This window comes from Mesoplodon mirus (assembly GCF_964341445.2).
Source record: "Mesoplodon mirus genome assembly, chromosome: 5".
NCBI classification, from domain to species: Eukaryota; Metazoa; Chordata; class Mammalia; order Artiodactyla; family Ziphiidae; genus Mesoplodon; species Mesoplodon mirus.
Window position 1 is genome coordinate 182,049,073 of NC_138980.1, and position 23,440 is coordinate 182,072,512.

Below are 23,440 nucleotides of genomic sequence, written 5' to 3' on the forward strand. Positions count from 1 at the left end.
AGAAAAACATATTAAAAGCAGCAAGGGAAAAATAACACACAGGGAATCCCCATAAGGTTAACAGCTGATCTTTCAGCAGAGGCTCTGCAAGCCAGAAGGGATTGGCAGGGCATATTTAAAGTGATGAAGGAGAAAAACCTACAACCAAGATTACTCTACCCAGCAAGGATCTTATTCAGATTTGATGGAGAAATTAAAAACTTTACAGACAAGCAAAAACTGAGAGAGTTCAGCACCACCAAACAAGCTTTACAACAAATGCTAAAGGAACATCTCTAGGCAAGAAACACAAGAGAAGGAAAAGACCTACAATAACAAACCCAAAACAATTAAGAAAATGGGAATAGGAACATACATATTGATAATTACCTTAAATGTAAATGGATTAAATGCTCCCACCAAAAGACACAGACTGGCTGAATGGATACAAAAATAATACCTGTATATACGCTGTCTACAAGAGACCCACTTCAGACCTAGGGACACATACAGACTGAAAGTGAGGGGATGGAAAAAGATATTCCATGCAAGTGGAAATCAGCAGAGAGCTGGAGTAGCAATTATCCTATTAGACATAATAGACTTTAAAATAAAGACTATTACAAGAGACAAAGAAAGACACTACATAATGTTCAAGGGATTGATTCAAGAAGAAGATATAACAATTATAATTATATATGCACCCAACATAGGAGCACCCCAATACATAAGGCAAATATTAACAGCCATAAAAGGAGAAATCGACAGTAACACAATCATAATAGGGGACTCTAATACCCCACTTTCACCAATGGACAGATCATTCAAAATGAAAATAAATAAGGAAACACAAGCTTTAAATGATACATTAAACAAAATGAACTTAATTGATATTTATAGGACATTCCATCCAAAAACAACAGAATACACATTTTTCTCAAGTGCTCATGGAACATTCTCCAAGATAGGTCATATCTTGGGTCACAAATCTGGCCTTGGTAAATATAAGAAAATTGAAATTGTATCAAATATCTTTTCCAACCACAATGCTATGAGACTAGATATCAATTACAGGAAAAGATTTGTAAAAAATACAAATACATGGAAGCTAAACAATACACTATTTAATAACGAAGTGATCACTGAAGAAATCAAAGAGGAAATCAAAAAATACCTAGAAACAAATGACAATGGAGACATGATGACCCAAAACCTATGTGATGCAGCAAAAGCAGTTTTAAGAGGGAAGTTTATAGCAATACAATCCTACCTTAAGAAACAGGAAACAGTGCTTCCCTGGTGGTGCAGTGGTTGAAAGTCCACCTGCCGATGCAGGGGACGTGAGTTTGTGCCCCGGTCCAGGAAGATCCCACATGCTGCGGAGCGGCTGGGCCCGTGAGCCATGGCCACTGATCCTGTGCGTCTGGAGCCTGTGCTCCACAATGGGAGAGTGCACATAGTGAGAGGCCCGCATACCACAAAAAAAAAAAAAAAAAAAAGGAAACACCTCAAATAAATCACCTAACCTTGCATCTAAAGCAATTAGAGAAAGAAGAACAAAAAACCCCCAACGTTCTCAGAAGGAAAGAAATCATAAAGATCAGATCAGAAATAAATGAAAGAGAAATGAAGGAAACGATAGCAAAGATCAATAAAGCTAAAAGCTGGTTCTTTGAGAAGATAAACAAAATTGATAAACATTTAGCCAGACTCATCAAGAAAAAAAGGGAGAAGACTCAAATCAATAGAATTAGAAATGAAAAAGGATAAGTAAAAACAGTCACTGCAGAAATACAAAGGATCATGAGAGATTACTACAAGCAACTATATGCCAATAAAATGGACAACTGGAAGAAATGGACAAATTCTTAGAAATGTACAACCTGCTGAGACTGAACCAGGAAGAAATAGAAAATATAAACAGACCAATCACAAGCACTGAAATTGAAATTGTGATTAAAAATCTTCCAACAAACAAAAGCCCAGGACCAGATGGCATCACAGGTGAATTCTATCAAATATTTAGAGAAGAGCTAACACCTATCCTTCTCAAACTCTTCCAAAATATAGCAGAGGGAGGAACACTCCCAAACTCATTCTTCAAGGCCACCATCACCCTGATACCAAAACCAGACAAAGATGTCACAAAGAAAGAAAACTACAGGCCAATATCACTGATGAATATAGATGCAAAAATCCTCAACAAAATACTAGCAAACAGAATCCAACAGCACATTAAAAGGATCATACACCATGATAAAGTGGGGTTTATCCCAGGAATGCAAGGATTCTTCAATATATGCAAATATATGCAAATCAATCAATGTGATACACCATATTATCAAATTGAAGGAGAAAAACCATAGGATCATTTCAATAGATGCAGAGAAAGCTTTCAACAAAATTCAACACCCATTTATGATAAAAACCTTGCAGAAAGTACATAGAGGGAATTTACCTCAACATAATAAAGGCCATATATGACAAACCCACAGCAAACACCATCCTCAGTGGTGAAAAACTGAAACCATTTCCACTAAGGTCAGGAACAAGACAAGGTTGCCCACACTCACCATTCTTATTCAACATAGTTTTGGAAGTTTTAGCCACAGCAATCAGAGAAGCAAAAGAAATAAAAGGAATCCAAGTCGGAAAAGAAGTAAAGTTTTCACTTTTTGCATATGACATGATACTCTACATGGAGAATCCTAAAGATGCTACCAGAAAACTACTAGAGCTAATCAATGAATTTGGTAAAGTAGCAGGATACAACATTAATGCACAGAAATTTCTGGCATTCTTATACACTAGTGATGAAAAAACTTAAAGTGAAATCAAGAAAACACTCCCATTTACCATTGCAACAAAAAGAATAATATATCTAGGAATAAACCTACCAAAGGAGAAAAAAGACCTGGATGCAGAAAATTATAAAACACTGATGAAAGAAATTAAAGATGATACAGATGGATGGAGAGATATACCATGTTCTTTTTTTTTTTTTTAAGCCTATTTTCAAGGCTTCTCCTGACGTCTTTTTTTTTTTTAAAGAAGACGTTGGGGGTAGGAGTTTATTAATTAATTTATTTATTTTTGGCTGTGTTGGGTCTTCGTTTCTGTGAGAGGGCTTTCTCTAGTTGTGGCAAGCGGGGGCCACTCTGCATCGCGGTGCACGGGCCTCTCACTATCGCGGCCTCTCTTGTTGCGGAGCACAGGCTCCAGATGTGCAGGCTCAGTAGTTGTGGCTCACAGGCCTAGTTGCTCCGCGACATGTGGGATCCTCCCAGCCCAGAGCTCGAACCCGTGTCCCCTGCATTAGCAGGCAGATTCTCAACCACTGTGCCACCAGGGAAGCCCCTATACCATGTTCTTGGATTGGAAGAATCAACACTGTGAAAATGACTATACTACCCAAAGCAATCTACAGATTGAATGCAATCCTTATCAAACTACCACTGGCATTTTTCCCAGAACTAGAGCAAAAAAATTCACAATTTGTATGGAAACACAAAAGACCCTGAATAGCCAAAGCAATCTTGAGAACGAAAAATGGAGCTGGAGGAATCAGGCTCCCTGACTTCAGACTATACTACAAAGCTACAGTAATCAAGGCAGTATGGTACTGGCACAAAAGCAGAAATATAGATCAATGGAACAGGATAGAAAGCCCAGAGATAAACCCACACACATATGGTCACCTTATCTTTGATAAAGGAGGAAGGAATGTACAGTGGAGAAAGGACAGCCTCTTCAATAAGTGGTGCTGGGAAAACTGGACAGGTAAATGTAAAAGTATGAAATTAGAACACTCCCTAACACCATACAGAAAAATAAACTCAAAATGGATGAAAGCCATAAATGTAAGCCCTGACACTATAAAACTCTTAGAGGAAAACATAGGCAGAACACTCTATGATATAAATCACAGAAAGATCCTTTTTGACCCACCTCCTAGAGAAATGGAAATAAAAACGAAAATAAACAAATAGGACCTAATGAAACTTCAAAGATTTTGCACAGCAAAGGAAACCATAAACAAGACCAAAAGGCAGCTCTCAGAATGGGAGAAAATATTTGCAAATGAAGCAACTGAAAAAGGATTAATCTCCAAAATTTACCAGCAGCTCATGCACCTCAATAACAAAAAAACAAGCAACCCAATCCAAAAATGGGCACAAGACATAGACATTTCTCCAAAGAAGACATACAGATTGCCAACAAACCCATGAAAGAATGCTCATCATCATTAATCATTAGAGAAATGCAAATCAAAACTACAATGAGATATCATCTCACACCAGTCAGAATGGCCATCATCAAGAAATCTAGAAACAATAAATGCTGGAGAGGGTGTGGAGAAAAGGGAACCCTCTTGCACTGCTGGTGGGAATGTGAATTGGTACAGCCACTATGGAGAACAGTATGGAGGTTCCTTAAAACACTACAAATAGAACTACCATATGACCCAGCAATCCCACTACTGGGCATATACCCTGAGAAAACCATAATTCAAAAAGAGTCATGTACCAAAATGTGCATTGCAGCCCTATTTACAATAGCCCAGAGATGGAAACAACCTAAGTGTCCATCAACAGATGAATGGATAAAGAAGATGTGGCACATATACAATGGAATATTACTCAGCCATAAAAAGAAACGAAATTGAGTTATTTGTAGTGAGGTGGATGGACCTAGAGACTGTCATACAGAGTGAAGTAAGTCAGAAAGAGAAAAACAAATACTGTATGCTAACACATATATATGGAATCTAAGAAATAAAGTCATGAAGAACCTAGGGGTAAGACAGGAATAAAGACACAGACGTACTAGAGCATGGACTTGAGGATATGGGGAGGGGAAAGGGTAAGCTGTGACAAAGTGAGAGAGTGGCATGGACATATATACACTACCAAACGTAAAATAGATAGCTAGTGGGAAGTAGCTGCATAGCACAGGGAGATCAGCTAGGTTGTTTTTGACCACCTAGAGGGATGGGCTAGGGAGGGTGGGAGGGAGGGAGGCACAAGAGGGAAGTGATATTGGAACATATGTATATGTGTAACTGATTCACTTTGTTATAAAGCAGAAACTAACACACGATTGTAAAGAAATTATACTCCAATAAAGATGTTAAAAAAAGAATATATATATATATATATATATGTATGTATAATATAATTGAGTCACTTTGCTATACAGCAGAAGTTAACACAATATTGTAAATCAACTATACTTAAATTTTAAAAAAAGAAAACATAGGCAGCAAACCACTTTTCTGTATGTCATAGCAATATTTTTTTTTGGATAAGCCTCCAAAGGCAAAGAAAATAAAAGCAAAAAATAAACAAGTGGGCCCTAATTAAACTTAAAAGCTTTTGCACAGTGAACGATATCGTCCACAAAATGAAAATACAACCTATTGAATGGGAGTAAATATTTGCAAATGATATGACTGACAAGGGTTAATATCCAAAATTTATAAAAAGGTCATAAAACTCAATATCAAAAAACAAAACAAAACCAAAAAATGACCTGATTTAAAAAATGGGCAGAAAATCTGAACAGACATTTTTCGAAGAAGACATATAGAGTGCCAACAGGCACGTGAAAAGAAGCTCAACATCACTAATAATCAGATATGCAAATCAAAACCACAATGAGGTATCAGCTCACACCTGTCAGAACTGCTATCATCAAAAAGACCACAAATAACAAATTTTTGCAAGGAGGTGGAGAAAAGGGAACACTCTTGCACCATTGATGGGAGTGTAAATTGGTGCAGCTGCTATGGAGGACAGTATGGAGGTTCCTCAAAAAACTAAAAATAGAACTACCATATGACCCAGTAATTTCACTTCTGGGTATATATACAAAGAAAATGAAAGCACTAATTTGAAATGATACATGCATCCCAATGTTCCTAAGCAATATTTACAATAGCCAAGATGTGGAAGCAACCGAAGTGTTGGTCAACAGATGAATGGATAAAGAAGATGTGGTATGTATATGTATTAATATATATGTATATATATATAATAGAATATATGATATTTATATTAAAAAATAATTAAATATTGCCAGTTGCAACAACAGGGATGGACTAGGAGGGTATTATGCTTATTAAAATAAGTCAGACAGAGAAAGACAAATACTCTATGTTGTCACTTATAAGTGGAGCCTATAAAATAAAAGGAATGAATGCAACAAAACAGAAACAGACTCAGAAATAGAGAGCAAACTAGTGGTTACCAGTAAGAAAAGGGAAGTGGGGAGGGACAAGTTAGGGGTATGGGATTAAGAGATACAAGCTATTAGGTATAAAATCAATAAGCAACAAGGATATATTGTACAGCAAAGGGAAATATAGCCATTATTTTGTAATAACTTTAAATGGAGTATAATCTATAAAAATACTGAATCTCTATGTTGTACACCTAAAACTAATATAATATTAAAACTAATATAATATTGTAAATCAACTATACTTCAACCTAAAAAAAAAAGAGATTTGGTTCTGATTTCATTTATCATAATAGAGGGATTTCCCTGCTGGTCCAGTGGTTAAGACGACATGCTCCCAGTGCAGGGGGTCCAGGTTCAGTCCTTGGTCAAGGAAATAGATGCTGCATGCCACAGCTGAAAGATCCCGCACGCTGCAAGGAAGATCCTGCATGCGGCAACGGAGATCCCATGTGCCACAAGGAAGACCCAGCATGGCCAAATAAATAGATAAACAAACAAACAAATAAATAATTTAAAAATTGACATACAAAAAATATTATGAAATAATGCAAGAATCTGTTGTATGATGCATTCATTCATTCATTGGACAATTTTTTTTTTTTCTGCAGTACGTGTGCCTCTCACTGTTGTGGCCTCTCCCGTTGTTGAGCACAGGCTCCGGACACGCAGACTCAGTGGCCATGGCTCACAGGCCCAGCCGCTCCGCGGCATGTGGGATCTTCCCGGACAGGGACATGAACCCGTGTCCCTTGCATCGGTAGGTGGACACTCAACCACTGCACCACCAGGGAAGCCCTGGACAAATATTTTTGATGCCCCAAATGAGTGAACTGCCATTCAAGCACTGGGCAGTGGTAGAGGGCACAGATGGACAGGATGGCAAAGCTACTGCCCTTGTGAATATTACCTCCATACATGATGCTTTAGCCAGGATGCAGCTCTCATAACCCTGGGAAGAATTCCTCTCCACACCTAAAATTCTGCTTGTGTATACATCTTTGCACGTCTGTTGAATCATCTTAAGTTAAATTCATAGAAGCAAGCAGTTCGGACCTTGTGGACTTCAGGCCCACTAGGAAGGATGGGAAGGAGGACTGTGTAGTCCACAGATCTGGATTTTATGTCTGGAGCCCATAGATTTTGTCTGACCCTGGAAGGGTCTTGACACCACCCCCCACCCCCCATTCAGCTCCTGTGATCAGTGGCCAGGGCAAAGATGTCCCTCCTTTGCTGGAAGAAGAGCCCACATCACTGGGAGTATTTGCCCTTGTACCCCCTCTGTCTGTCATATACAGGCATTCACTGGATCAATCTCCTCCCCACTCAGAATGAATCCATAACTCTGCAAAGACGGTTCCCAGCCAAATCTATCTAGACCCTCCCAAGGCTACTCTGGCTTGCCCTCACCCCCTTGGGCCTTGCTGTGGGCTGAATTGTGTCCCTGTAAAATTCATATGTTGAAAGCCTAATCCCCAGTGGCTGTATTTGGAGACAGGGCCTCTAAGGATGTAATTAAGGTTAAATGAGGTCATAAGGATGGGGCTAGAATAGGATGAGTGTCTATAAGAAGAGACACCAGAGGATGGGCGCTCCCTCTACCTCCCTCTCTCTCTCTCTCTCTCTCTTCATAAACATACACTGAGGAAAGGTAATGTGAGCACACTGAGAGAAGGCAAGCCAGGAAGAGGGCTCTCAGCAGAGCCCGAACTGGCGAGAACCTTGATCTTGGACGTCCAGCCTCCAGGACTTTGAGGAATAAATGTCTGTTGTTTAAGCTGCCCAGTCTGTGGCATTTTGTCATAGCAGCCCATGCTGACTGTGGAAGAGCTACGTGGACCCAAGACTGAAAAATGGCCAAGGCTGAGGGTAACCCCACAGTGGGCAGGACACATGGAAAAGAAGCCAGGGGAGTCTGCCCCAGATTGTCTGGGGACCCAACAGTCGACCATCCAGCAGGCTCAAAGGCGGATTCTGGGAGAGAGTCAGTGACCTGGCAGGTGATGATTTTGGAGACAGACAGTTATCTAGAATTAGGTGGTGATGCACCATCTCTGAGTTGGGAGGAGAGCCACGGGCTGTCCCCCTCCACCAACACAAGCAGGCACCAGCCCGGGGCCGGGACTAGGAGAGGCCAGCCTGGTGTCCAGGGCCCAGGGTAGAGGTATGCCCTGTGTGACCCAAGAGGGAGCAGCTCCTTAAATGTGCGGCCAGGGCCGCACACGCCTCCTCTCTGCCTGGCTGACTCAAACTTTGGAGCTGATGCTTGAGAGTCGATCGAATCAGTACATGATTGATCGACAGCATTTTTGAGAGGCTGCAGATATCGCAGGGAAGGACTCACTTTGTTCACATCTCCTTCGCCTTGATTGCATCCTTGCTGCTGTGGCTCAGAGGGTGAGGTGGCCACACTGTGAGGTGGAGAGGAAGCCCAAGAGGTGATGTGTCAAGTGGCAGGGAGGGCAGTGAGGGGCTGGCTTCTCTGCCAGACAAGCTGGTCCCTGAAGCATCCTCCCTCCACACCCGCCTGGCTACGGAGTTGCTTCTACATGGAGGGTACATCCTCTTCCTCTCACTTGACAGGTGCCTGGTGGTCACCACAAACCCAAGAAAGGCATCCGAGGCTCCCAGAAACATACAGGGTCCCCTCTGACAAGCCTGACAGTCGGGACCTTGTGCCCTTGAAACATAAATATATGTATTTACTTTCCGATTCAGAGAAGAGAGAGCCCAGAGGGGTGAGGCCTCATATCCACCAGTACTCCGGCCTTGAGCCAGCCGCCTGGCGCTCAGTTCTCATGCCACATGGCTGGCAGGCCCTCGGGTGGCCGCTGGCCAGATGGCCGGACAGAAGATGGGCCTGCAGCCCTGGGGACAGTGGTCCTCAGTTGCATAGGGAGGAAGAGAAGGTCAGATGATCTGCGGTTCTCCCGAACCCTCACACTCAGGCCCAGGCCCTTCGATGAGACCGCCCGGTGCTCGGCTTCCCGCGGGGCTCAGGAGCAGGGAGCTTCTGCAGGGTGGCCAGTGTGTGATGACAAGTCTCTTCTGCTCACTTGAAAACCCCAAATCAGAACACAGTTAGGAAAATGCCCACTGGGGCTGGGTCGTGGTCCAAGTCAAGGAGGAGGATGTGTTTATGAACTCCATAATTCATTTCTTGTTCCCCCAACACACCTAAGGGAGCTGGGCTCATTGTGAAGTTTAGGACAAAGGCGCACAATCGGGGAGCATTACGTTCAAGAATTAACAGAACCTCGGTGCGGGGTCAGGCAAGCTCTAGGGGGAATGAGCAGCCGGGACAGGGCACACGGCCGCTCTGGGTTCAAATTCCGCTGGGCCGCGCACCAGCTGCCTGACCTCAAGGATGCTCCTCAGCTTCTCCGAGCCTCTGTTTTCTCATCTGAAAATGGGGGTTTTTACAATCATTTTATCCAAGCTTGCCTTGAGGCTCACATAAGAAGACATAAACATAAAAACGCCTGGGACAGCGTCCAGCTGTAGCTGGAATTTGATAATTAACCACGCTCCGTCCCTCCTCTCCTCTTCCCTCTGCTTCCGGGCGCAGAGTACATAGTGGTTAAGAATAAAGCCTGTTTCATCAGAGGGCCTTAATTTTAGGTCTCATCTTGTTGAGACTGTGGGTCCTGGATCTGCATTGGCCTCTTTGAGCCTTTGTTTCCCATCTTTAAATACTTGGTAATAGCATCCGAGTTATTTTATTATTGTGAGAATTAAATGAGATGGTATATATAAAAAGCTTAGCATTTGAGAAATGACAGCTACTGGTATCTTTCCTTAGAGGGAATTTTCGTCAAAGAAGGGTATTGAGCAATGTGGAATTTCTCTATTCAGAATGCATGGAGCGTGTAGAATATACCACCTAATTCTAACACTACAAGAATTCGTGGACACAGTGAGAAGTTCTGGTTAGGAATGCACTATATAGGGTTGTAACGTCTATCACAAATAGCTTGTAAGGGCCAATGAGGTACCTGGTCTCTGCGAAGACTCTCAATGATGCTCAGTTAGACTTCTTTCTTCTTGCCTAAAGTAATAGGCTCCAAAGACAAGTTTTAAGCTAAGACAAGACCTATACATAAATGCTTTTCCAAGGTCATTACAAGTTGTTTACAATTTCCTAATGATTTTTCAAATAATTCTAACCTCAAATTAAGTATATATCCATCAACTTGGTAGGAAGCACATTTCACCATAAACTGGCCTCATACAGATAAGAAAACTGTAGAGAAAGAAGATGAGTATAACACGTGGCTTCATTCCACAGAGCATTTCCTCCCCAGTGAACATGGCAAAAGTCTAACTCTTGCTTGATCCGGGGTGAACCATGCCCAGCACAATTCATCTGATCAAATGCTAATTATTTTTCTATTGAAGTGGTGCTTCCTGAAGATATTTTGTTATTGAAAATATGTAGCAGCAGGCCAACAGGACCAAAAAAGGAATATCCAGCTTTAATCCTGTCCTGATTGGCAGCCCCCAAAAGCTCTAAATAATTTAACAAAGACTAAACTTCTAACAGCTCGGGAGTGACATGCACAGAAGCCACCTTCAAACACGGGATGCTCCTCATACAATGAATGGAGCCCTTCTCGGGCACACTGCCTCCCTCTCCATCTCCTTTCTCCTTGGAAACCACAGTCCTCCTGGCTTCATGGCCTCCCTTGCTAGTAGTTTGTTTTATAATTTAAAACATTAAGGTTGAAAGGAAACTTGGGGGAAGGAGGGCCAGAGTCCCAGGCAGGTCCAGTCATCTCTCACCTGGGAAGGTGGCTGTGTAGGCAGCGATACCCAAGCGAGCTCCTGGCAGTTTGTTAGGGGCGAGCGGGCCTCTGGCCGCTGGCCTGGAAACCCACTCGTGTGCTCATTCACATGGCAAAAATGCTTGTTCCAGGAATGTGGGATCCATCAGGGGACAGGATGGACTAGGATCCCTCTCTTCTAGGAAGGAAGAGGTCATGCCATCAAAAATAAACGTACAAATAAGCAAATCACCTCTATGTGCCGTGAAAAAGTATAAAAGAAACAGAGACAGCAGGGGTCAGAGGAACAAGCTGGGTGGGAGGAGGGTGGTCGGGCACACTTCCTGGAGAAGGTGGCATTTGGGGAAGGCCCTGAGGGAGGGAGGGAGGGATGGATGAGACCTGCAGAGAGGTGGAGGAGGACCAGCCAGCACAAACACACCAGGTGGAGTTGCTGGGTGTGCCCAAAGCTCCAAGGGGCAGAAACAGGGAAACACTGCTGGTTTGACTCAAAAAGTGAACCAACTAAACCAGCAATTAAGAAAGTGAGACAAACAGCATATTGCAGACAGGGAGCAATGTCAAGAAGGGCAGGTGTTGAATGGACCGGAGAGATGCATTTGCAGGTGCGGGGTGGAAGGCACCGCACATCTCCCCCAGCACCCCTCCCCTACGTCCCCAGGGAGCTGCTCATGAGCTTCGGGCTCTGGCTCTGGGCAGCCTTGTTGGGATTCCATTTGTCCTCTCTGCATGAAGGTCCAGAGTCACACTGAACAAGTGAGTATTTCGAAAAGCGTAGACGGGAGAAGTATTCAAACTCCTTTGCTGATCACTGAGTCCCCAAGTTCCAGGTAGAGTCTGTTCATAAATCCCAAATCCACGTCAAGTCATCTTTAGGAATCTACTGAGTGTATCCCAAATGGTCACGGGATGGTGAGCATCAAAACTGTGACCCTAGATGAAAGTTGTTAAATGGCACAACTTACCTTTATGAATATATGGCACCTATGTCAACTCGAGGACCGTAAAGTTACATAGTATGTAAAAAAAATTGAAAGGCAAAGGTGGAGAACAATGCATAGACGATCACTACATGTGGAAAAGCATCTGTACAGGATTGTACATAAAACACACATCCCCTAGAAGATATACAAAACCAAGTAACCTTGGTTGTTGGACAAGGAATCATGTCTAGTCTGTGGGGGTAGAGGGGGGATTTTTTTTCTCCACGTGCCCTTTTACTTATTTTTTTAAATTTCAAACTACAATGTTGCATTATGTATTTATAAAAGTCAATTATTTTGAGGACAGTGAGATTTCTTTTAAGGGGAGATTAAAACTGTTGCATTTGTGAAGAAATGCCCAGTAATGAATAATTATTTTCTCAGTGACTCAGCTCTATGGCTGCATCTCATCCCTGTGGCTTTCCAACAGCGAAAGCCCCCTGCATCGAACAAGCTCAGAGAGGTGACCAAGCAAGGAATCTTACTGCCATGGATATATCATCATATAAGATTCCAAAGCTACTTCCTCATAAATGTAATAAGTATGTTCTCCCAAGGATATCTAAACTAATTCAAGTTCACATCTGCATACTCTTAAGAAAAGTTGGTCTTTAGATGCTATGACCCAAAGGCTCTAGAATAAGTTGATCGTTTCTTGATAAGCATGTCCTCCAGACCAGGAAGCGTCCACAGAAAAGACATCCTTGGAAACCCATGCATATTTCCCATCACAATACATTTTTAATTTTGCATTTTTGTGTCAATTATAATTAAAAATGTAAGGATCTATAAGAGCTCTGTGTATGGATGAATTGGCCCTGGTTGTGGCCTGCTAATAAGAAAAAGAGAATTGGAATTTATTAACCAGTGATTCTTTTGTACAAGCAAGGTCCATCCGACACCATGGTGACTGAAAGGATATTTCTCTACAGTTCAAGGGAGAGGAGGGTGATGAGGAGTTTTGTCACCACATAACACAGAGTATGTTTAACACAAAAGAAACAGAGCCCTAGAAGTCCAAACAGCATTCACACGGAGAGCAACAACTTAATTTAAACCAAACGACACACTGATGTTGTTAATTTAAGTATTACTGATTGTAAAGCTTTACTTGCATGTAATTTTCAATTTTATGTGTATAATGGCAAGTGTAAAGGGTTTATACTAGCTTTATATGTGTACATCTTCCAGTAATAGAAATTAAAATAATTTATGTCAACACTAGGGATCGTTGAGAAAATGTATACCCTTTTCAGAGAGCCCATGTAGCACTCATGTTGGAGAAACACTACTCATTGAAGAGCCCTATAAACTAAAAAAAAAAAAAAAAAAAAAAAAAAATTCCTTTGTGAATACTAAGGCCTCTTGCAAGAAGAAAGCAGAATAGGGAGGGTGGGAGGGAGACTCAAGAGGGAAGAGATATGGGAACATATGTATATGTATAACTGATTCACTTTGTTATAAAGCAGAGGCTAACACACCATTGTAAAGCAATTAGACTCCAATAAAGATGTTAAAAAAATAATAAGAAGAAGAAAGCAGAGGCAAGCCACCCCGTAAAGGGATGGTCTCGACTGCACTGGTGTTTATGCTCAGATGTTATACATTCCATTGAGAATGCACATACTTCCTTCTTCCACTCACCTGTCCAGGTACTAGCATCTGGATGGGGCTGTGGATACACTAGAAAGGCTCCACTTGTCTGATCTGAAGCACAGCCATGCTATTATACAATAATTCCTGACTGTTCTGTTTCTTCCCTAACTTGTCCCAGTAGATAAATAATCTTAGGGCAATGCATTCAGCTGCAGGTAACAAAACCCTACAAAGAGCGGCTTCAACAGAGTGAGGCTTAACTTTCCCTGTGTAACAGAATTCTGCAGGCAGGTGGCCTGGAAGCTTGAGGGTGCCGGGTCCACATCTCTGCAAATCTCTCGTCCTCTGTCTCATTCCTGGAAGTTACCACCCCTCCTGGGCTCAAGACAGCAGGGTGACCTCCAGGGCACAATTCTGCTCTGTAGATTGGGATACAGGGCTTCCAGGGTGGAGACTGTTTCTGTTCCCAGATGCAGGACGCATGCAGACCAGTCAGTATCTGTACCCTGACCCCTCGGCCCGGCCCGGCCCAGATCACGGGAGCTGTGCCAGCGACAAGAGCAGGGTGGACGGGAGGAGATGGCAGCCCTGCCACAAACGAGTCTTTCATTTGCATTTTTAAAAACAGTCACACTGGCTGATAGTTGTAAGAAACCTAAGAATTCTAGGAAAGTCCAAAATTTATGAAAACAAACTAAAGCTCTATAAAAATGTGCTTGGAATATCAGCCTGTTAGATGTAATAACAAAAACACTCGTTTGGTGTATCCAATATTGTTTGGACAAGATTCAATTCTATTTTTAGGAGATTTCAATTTCCTTTCCCATAAACTCTATGAAATACAGTATGTGTCATATTTATAGTGACCCTTTAGAAGAGTGTTACACTTTTGGACCCTTTAATAAGTCTAAATGAGATGGTCTCCCCCTCACCTCGCTGAGCAAATAAATAGATGGTCGTGACAGTCACTGGAATTAGGCCTGTGTCCCTTTCCCTCCCAGGCTACCCCATCTTAAAGCTTCCCGTTCCTATAGCAAGAGCTCTCTAAAGACGGTTCTAGGCAATAAAGACAATATTTAGGGCCATCTGGTGATTCCATTCAATTTATTTCTTTGACAAGACTTATAAATAAGAAAGCATAATTTCCAGAAGCAATCATGAAATTTACTAGGCAAACCGCATACTGCAGCCCCCTCTGCACCCTTTCCCTTCTCATACACATGTGCGGGCTCTTACAGTGGGAGCCTTTTACAGCACTTTGCATTTCCAAAGCACTCTGCCAAATTAACCAATTTATTCTCGGAGAGTGGAGGGTGCTGGTATACACAGTGTGATGGGGTAAACCGGCAGGGCTGTTCCGCATCTGAAGAAAGTTATCCCTGACTCGCACACTCCACAGATAATGTACTGCACCCCAATTCCCCAGGCACCTGCCATTTCACAACAGGTGACCCCTGGAGAAAAGACTTCCCACGCTCTCTGCAAGGAGCCCAGCATCCCGACTTCCTTGTGCTGATGGAAACAGCTAGGCCACTGCCAGGTCCCCAGGGCAGCCCAAGGCCACCCTCCCAAGTAGCATCCCTCCCCCAGTAAGCCCCAGGAACCCAAATGGCTAGCGGGTAGCGCTGTCCCCATTCCTCCCAGTGACTCCCAGTCACCGAGCTACGATTCAGGCTGAGTTTCATGGGGTTCCCTTTGCTTTTCTAAATGAGCCCCACGATGTACCGTCACATGAGTAAGATCTGCATTGGTATAAACTTATCCCAAGGATGCTGAAATCACTCAAAACGTGTTGAGTGTGAATCCTTTGGATCTTTTCCCAGGGACTGTGATAATGAGGAATGAAAGTTAGAAAGCGTCTTGCCCTACAGAATTGTAAATCAACTAAACTTCAATGAAAAGTAAAATTAAATTAAAAAGAAAGAAGAAAGTCCCTTGCCCATCCACTCCATGGAATGTTACTCTGAAATAAAAAGGAGTGAAGCATTGGCACACACAATGGCCTGGGTGAATCTCGGGGGATTTATACTGAGTGAAGAGGAGCTATAGGCCCCAAAGATTCCGTACACTGTGCGTCCATTTAGATAACGTTCTTGCAAGGACAGGATTCTGGAAATAGGGAGCAGATTGCTGGCTTCCAGGGGGGAAGGAGGGGTGGTGTGGCCAGGAGAGGGCAGAGCGTCTTGAGCAGCCCTGGTGGTGATGGAGCTTCTGCATCCTGATCGGGGCAGTGTACACTTGCGTCTGCACAGTAATCACGTTGTATGGAAGTACACGTACACACGGGAGTGCAGGCAAAACAGGTCATCGGGCAGGACGGGGGTTACAGCGATGCTGACGTCTGCTGTGCTGTGACTTTGTACCATATTTTATGAGATATTTGTCATTGAGGGAAACTGGACACGGGACCTTGTTCTGTGTTATTTCCTACAGGTGCAGGGCATTCTACAGTTATCTCAAAACAAAGTAAAAACTTTAAAACAAAACTGTATTGGGTCCCAGGGCTTTTGCCTGGACTTCGGGCAGCAGACCTTCAATTCCATGAGTGTGCATTCACTGTAGAAGGCACTGCCCTTTCCACCTTGTGTCCAGAGCAGAGTCTGTGGTCCCCACTGTAAGTTAGCATCTATGAGGCCTGCGGAGGTTCTGTGGGCAGGGACCTGGGCAATGCTTCCTCCTCACGTTTGAAAGCATTGGTGTTGCCTTCTGGTTGTCCTTTGGCCAAATCTGACCCTATATCCCTGAAGAAAAGTCTTTGGAAGTCATTTCCATATCATTATGAATATCTTCTAGATCTCATGGGGGCAGGGAGGGGGATGTTCGAAGAACACCAAAGCAATTTGGGGAGCCGCCCATGGATAAGCCTAAGACCAGGTCTTAACGCAGCAGCCAGAATCCTTCTATAAAACATGAATGGGGTCAGGCTGCTTCTCTGACCCAGCACCCCCAGTGACCCCCATTTCTCTCTTCCTGAAAGCCCGAGTCATGACTGCAGACTCCAGAGCCTCCCCAGGCTGCACCTATGGGCCCCCACTCCTTCGTCCCTTCCAGGCATGGGGCCTCCTCAATTGCAGTCCAGGCTCTCGGCACTTGCTTCTCTCCCTCTCTGGAGAGCTCACACCCTGGATACCTGCATACAGGGACAGATCCAGGTGTGGGTGACAGGAGCTTATACCAGGGTGGGGGGAGGAGTGGGGACCTTTTAAGGAAAAGAATACAAAATTACCGATAGAAATAGGCACAACGTGGATTTTTATTTGGCATGAGAACATGAAATTACAAATTTGAAAAGTTTAATGAAGACCACATATACCACAAAATGCAAAATGATTACATATCTTACTAATCAACTGCCAGACACACTTTTACAACACTGTTTTCCCCACTTTTATTGCTTCTTATGACAATGATTTACTAACATCATCTTTCTACAGAGAGGAGAGATGGATGATGGAGCACAGCTGATTGAAATCTGGTTTTTATCTCTAGTGTTCCGAATGCAGGACCACGTACATCACACGCAGGTGTGCTTGCTCTTCGTGGTAACGCAACAAGTCTGTGCTCGACAAACAAATTCTGGTAAATTCCATGTTGGTCTATTTTCTGTTTAAAAAAAAAGAAAGGGCTTCCCTGGTGGCGCAGTGGTTGAGAGTCCGCCTGCCAATGCAGGGGACATGGGTTCGTGCCCCGGTTTGGGAGGATCCCATGTGCCGCGGAGCGGCTGGGCCCGTGAGCCATGGCCGCTGAGCCTGCGCGTCCGGAGCCTGTGCTCTGCAACGGGAGAGGCCACAACGGTCAGAGGCCCGCGTACAGCAAAAAAAAAAAAAAAAAAGAGAGAGAGAGAGAGAGAGAGAAAGGAGAGAAAGGATCCTGCGTCTACAGTGGAACATGCTGCACAGGAAAGAACATTCCGGAAGGGCCAGACCAAGCGTGGAGGAGACCTGGATCCCCTCCATTTCCAACTCTGCAAACAGACGATTGGAAGAAGGCCCGGCATCCCACACTGCAGGCCTAGCTTCCGGCGCGGCCCCTGAGACACACCTGCTGGGAGCTGGTCCCCCTGGCCGGGGGTCTTCACGCCCTGAGCCGTGTGGGTGGCCTCGTGGGGGACAGGCACAGGCCCACTAAAGACCGAGTCCCTATGGGAGGCCGTGTTCACAAACCACACCCGCGTTCACTGACTCCACCAGGGGAGCCCAGTTCGTGCTGCCCCAGACCCCCAAATGTCCACAGCCCCCCACCCCGGGGCAGTTTGACAGAGGGGATTTCAGCGTGGGGAGGGTCCCACCTGCAGGTGACGTCTACTGTCCTGTGAGGCACCACCAGGGCCCCCAGGCCCGGCCGCACAGGGAGCTCTCGCTCCCCACCCGCCCCCGTTTCCGCCTTCTCTCTTCTCCTCGGCACTTGCACTGTCAGTTTCCTCGGTTATTCCCCGTAGTCTGGATGGTTTCCCACCCCCAGAATACAAGGTGCCCCTTCTGCGGGGTCCATGCCGGGTCTCTGAGCCTAGACGGATCCTGGCACAGGGAAGACGTTCAGGAAATATTTGCTGAATAAACGGATCACAACCTCTCGCGTCCCTAACAATCTCTCCGCACGTCTGTGCCTGCGCACCCGTGATGTGCGTGTACGAGCTGCGGCCGCGTACCAGGACACCGCTTGGCTGTGGGTGTCGCCTGCGGGGAGGCTCCACCTTCCAGCACTTTTAGGATCACAGGAAGTCATAGAAACAGGACCTGGAGGAACCTAGGGTCAGGGCTGGAAAAGCCCTGGATGCTGGAATCCCGGAGGATGTGAAGGCACATCTCGCCCCACCTCGGGGCCGATGCGGGGCTGCGCGATGCTGAGTCCGCCTGTTGGCTGGTTTGCACTGGGGGTGCCCTGAGGAAACCAGGGAACCTAACAGCTTCCCCAGGAGAGAGGAGGGCTGAGGGTCAGGCTGGTTGGATGCACAAGTCCCCCAGCTCCAGAGTCACAGCATCTCCCAAATAGCAGTCCTGCGAGAATTAGGACCGGCGCAGAGATGGTTGATGGAGTGACTCAGGTCTCCAGATGGGCACCAACCCAGGGCCCTGGGAGGTGGAGCCAGGCCCCTGATACAGACCTGAGTTTGACAAACTGCCCGTCGCAGCTCTGTGGAAACGGCAGCGCCTCTGAGCGGGTCCAGTCTTTGGAAAGTTCTGCAGGAAAGACACACCTAATCTAACCCGGTGTTTCCCAAACTCACAGTATTTCCTTGCATTCGGGTGCTTTGAAAAAACGTTTCTGAAGTCAGGGTGTACCTGGGAAGCGCTGTTGGCGTGACATGTCCGATGAATTCCAGAAAAACTGTTATTAAGTTAATGGTGCATATTACAGTTGTCAGCACCTTAGAATTAAGGAAACATGATATTTAATTATCCACTGTTCTACCGAATTTCCCCCTGAACACTGAATGGAGTTTAGGAAAAGCAGCTCTGTAAGGAGAGCTGAGTGACACAGAACCTCTCGAACAAGGTGGTGGGAGAGGACAGGATGAAAAGAGCACAAAGCACCGCTTGGGGGGAACATCCTGGTCCCCCCAGGGCCCTACTCTCGCTGCCTCCAAGCCCGGTCTCTGGGGGCAGCAGCCCCTTCACGCAGGTGTATGGGTGCCGTGTCTGGTGGTCCTGCCTTTGGCTCCAAGTCATCACAGCTCAATGCCCTCAGAATGGGGACCCAGGGAAACTAACCGCAGCCCAGCATCAGGGACCCCAGCCCCATCCTGTTCTTGGTCCGTCTTGGCGAGGTTCCTGGGAGATTTGCCCCAATTCTACAAAGGACCATCCTGGCACTTCATAGGTGAGCAAATCCTTGCTGGCCTGTCACCCAAACCTCCTGCCCCGCCTGCTGGGAAGCTTAAGGGACCCTAGGTCCCCAGTGTTCTGGGAAAGGTGGGAACCACTCAACTGCTTCAAGCCGGACACCAGGGTCCGATTTCATGGGGGACACACATCTTCGTCCAGGACACACACGGGCTCTCTCCTCACGACACCAAGGGGAACTTCGGGATTCATTTGGAACTTAGAATAGGGTCTGCATTGAAGCTCAGAGCTCCCACCCGTGCAGGGGGTGGGGACCCCCGGGACCCACAGGCGGAGCCAACACAGCAGAGAAAATGCAAAGAACAAAGAACAGTGTGGGCGTGGTCTAAATTCTAAACTGTGGGATCCTCACATTTTACTTCAGAATTTATTTCACTTGCTTAAATCTGCTTGAATTAATGACAAAATTAAGAGCCTGAATTTTGAGACCACAAAAGGATTTCTCCAACAGCCTCATGCTGTTGCAAAAGGGGGACCAACCAAGAGCAGAACCCCTTTCGGGCTTTTTGTCTTAAGAGAGGACGTTTCCTCCAACTTGTTGATTTTGAAACATTTCAAACGTATGAGAAAACGGCACAAGGAACATCCATATACTTTTCACCTGGATTTACGGGTTTATGCGCTGCCAGTGTGGAGTCACGTTTGCTTCTTTCCTGTTTCCCTCTCTGTTGGTTTCTCCCTCTTTCTGTCACTGTCACTCACACACACACACACACATATACACACGCGCGCGCACGTGCACTCTCTTTACCTGAACCACGGGAAAATAAATTGTAGACATCATGATGAGGAGGGGGGTGGGAGGAGGAGACAGAAAGACTCCAGTAGCCACAAGCTGATGACTAGTAGAACATTCTGCGTTTAGCATTGCCCTGGACCTTTTGACCTGAACACCTAGGAGCGCTAGTCTTTTAAATCCCTATGAGAACAAGAAGACGTGAATTGTCCTTTCAGAATTCCTGTGGTGAAGACAGTGAGTATTTTTATTTCATTTTAACTTTTATATATGTTTTATGTTTAGCCATTCTTTCAATCCAGTTATTCATCAAATATAACTTGAATACCGGTCCTGTAGCAGATGTATTCTACTCAAGACGCTTCATCTCTCTCTCAGAACCCTTTCTCTTTTTTTCTACCCCTAAATCCTTCATCAAAAAAGCCTCCCAACTACAATACGCCAATACTATTGTCACACCCAAGATGTTAACATGGATTTAAAGGATTATTTAGTACACAGTTCATATTCAAAGGACCTCAGTTGTTCCCTAAACGTCATTTAGAGCTTTTTGTTTTTGTTTTTCAGTTCCATCCAGGACCCAACCAAGACCCAAGATAGAATGGATAGCTCTGTGTCTTTACTTCCTTCACTCCCCAGCTCCCTCTTATTTGTTGTTTTGTCTTTCCTGGTCTTGACTTTATGGAAGAACGTTTCACAGTCTGATTTGGCCTTTTGTTTCCTCATGATTAGACTCAGGTTAATAGTTTCAGCAAGCTTCACTTATGGGAAGTATCCTGGGCATCCCCCAGGCAGGCCACACCCTGAACTGCACAGAAGCTTACTCCTGCATCTCCTGGTGGAGGTGAAACAAAGCAGGTAACTCTCCACTAGAGAAAGTTGAAGAAATGCTGCTAGGTCCATGCAGAGGAGTCTACACAGACGGAAAAAGAACGAGGAAGGTCTCTGTGAACTGACGTAGAGTGATTTCCAGATAAGTCTTTAAGCAAACTGCAAAAAAGAAAAAAAAGTGGAGAAAGCATGCTACTCTTTTTAAAAAGATAGAAAAATAAATGAATGTCTGTATAGACTTGCTTATTTTTGCAAAAAGAAGCACAACAGGGCTTCCCTGGTGGCGCAGTGCTTGAGAGTCCGCCTGCCGATGCAGGGGACACGGGTTCGTGCTCCGGTCTGGGAAGATCCCATGTGCCACGGAGCGGCTGGGCCCGTGAGCCATGGCCACTGAGCCTGCACACCCGGAGCCTGTGCTCCACAACGGGAGAGGCCGCAACAGTGAGAGCCCCACGTACCACAAAAAAGAAAAAAAAAAAAAACAAGCACAACAAAGATACCCCAGAAACTCATGAGAATGGATGACATACAAGAGACAGACCACACAGGATGGGAAGCTAGGAATGAGACTGAGATTTAAGAATTCCTGGGCCTGGGCTTTTAACTTTTGACCTACACAGGTTTTCATAGTCAAAATAGTAAACTGCAATTTAAAAAGTGAATTCTTACATTGATTTCACCAAGAAATAAATAAAACATGGTTCAAGGGACAGCATAACTACAAAGAAAAAACAATTCATTTGAGTCCCCGTAGAGCCAGGAGCCCTTTTTCTCAACAGCTGCCCACATGGAGCCCCCTTGCTGCTCTAACAGCAGGCTGGGAGCAGGGCAGAGGACCCCCGGTGAGGAATGACCACAGGTGACAGAGCCAGCAAGAGCAGGAGGCGTGTGGAAGGAAGCCTCTCTCCAGTGTGTTGGCTGAGGCTCTGATGGGCATTCTCAGTTCTTTGTCAGGATATTCCTCGTGGGGTAACATGGCACTTACCCGACCACACTGATCCAGTTGGGCAGGATGTGGGACTTTGTCTCAGAAAAAATACATCGCCTGTGAATCCCATTAGCATCACGTGTCCAGTATCTGACTGGTCTGGGGGCAGCCGGACGGGGCCCCAGTGGTTCTGCCTCCCCGAGGGTAGCAGGCAATGATGCTTCTGGTTCTGGTGCTGGGAGAGGACCACTTAAAGAGCTCAGGCTGCTCCAGGCTTCACTTTGGCCCCATGCTTCCACATTCTGGAACATCTGTGCAGCCACAAGGTGGCCAGCATTCCCGGGAATGCCATTTCATCTCAACAGATGTGGCTTAGAAACATCTAAGTGGCACCTATGGAGAATGGTAATGGACTTATTCCCTGGGCTCTAAATCTTGACACAGCATTTACTATCTGGATTCAGATGAAGACCATGAAAAATGTACAAACTCAGACATCTCCATTAGACAGGCCATAAAAGGCACATGTTGAATAGCTTTCCAATATTTTCAATGTCTTTCTCCCCACTCTGAGAATTTAGTGACACTGTAATGACTGGTCGGGTGATGGGAGAGCTGATCACTGCTACCACTGAGTTCTCCCTGGGGTTTAATGATGAGTGAGATGCAGGCACATGACATACAAAGTCCCTTGTATTTTTATAATCATAGGTAATATCTCACAGTAAACATCTCGTCAGATGTGTAATGAAATGGAGAAAATGCAATTTTCAGACTCCAACACACCTGGGTGCATTTCCCAGGCTGCCACATTCTTAGCAATACCTAGACCTGGAGTGAGATGCCTGAATTTTCTGAATCTCAGTTGTCTAATCTATAAATGGGTTATTCTTTTATTGACCTCTTGAGTGTTTGTGGAGGTTGGATGAGATGATAAAGGGGTAATGGATGTCTGCCACCTAAGAAACGTTTACAATTTAATAATTGTACATTGTTACCTTCTATTTCCTAAGCTAGTCCCTTTTAGAAGTTAGGAAGCAAGGTAACGGAGACAAAACAGGAATAATAATTTCTAAATTACAATTTATGAAACCATAAAAATAACTTACTAGTGTCTGATTCTAAATTCATAAAATGAATCTCAAACACTACTTGGTTCCCTGAGTAAAACTACTTCCTCCTTCTAACTTAGTCTTTTGGTTGTAGTTTTTTCCCATGGTAAAATTTAATCAATAGCATAGGCTCAGTTAACCTGAATGTTTGGTTTTGGTGCAACCGAAGCCTATTTTAGAAACTGCACTTTAGGTATTTTATAGTTCTGAAATTTTGTGGCATGCCATCTATTTATCTGAAGTAATATATGGATACCTAACTTTCATTATTCTGAAGTGGGAAATTTTCATCTGTGGCCCCATCATCTTAATGGGTCCACAATAAAAGTGCACTAACAGCCTTCCTCGTGGACTCCTCCCCATCACACCTGGTTGAAAGGACCTCAGTGTACTTTTCTGTGTCTTCCA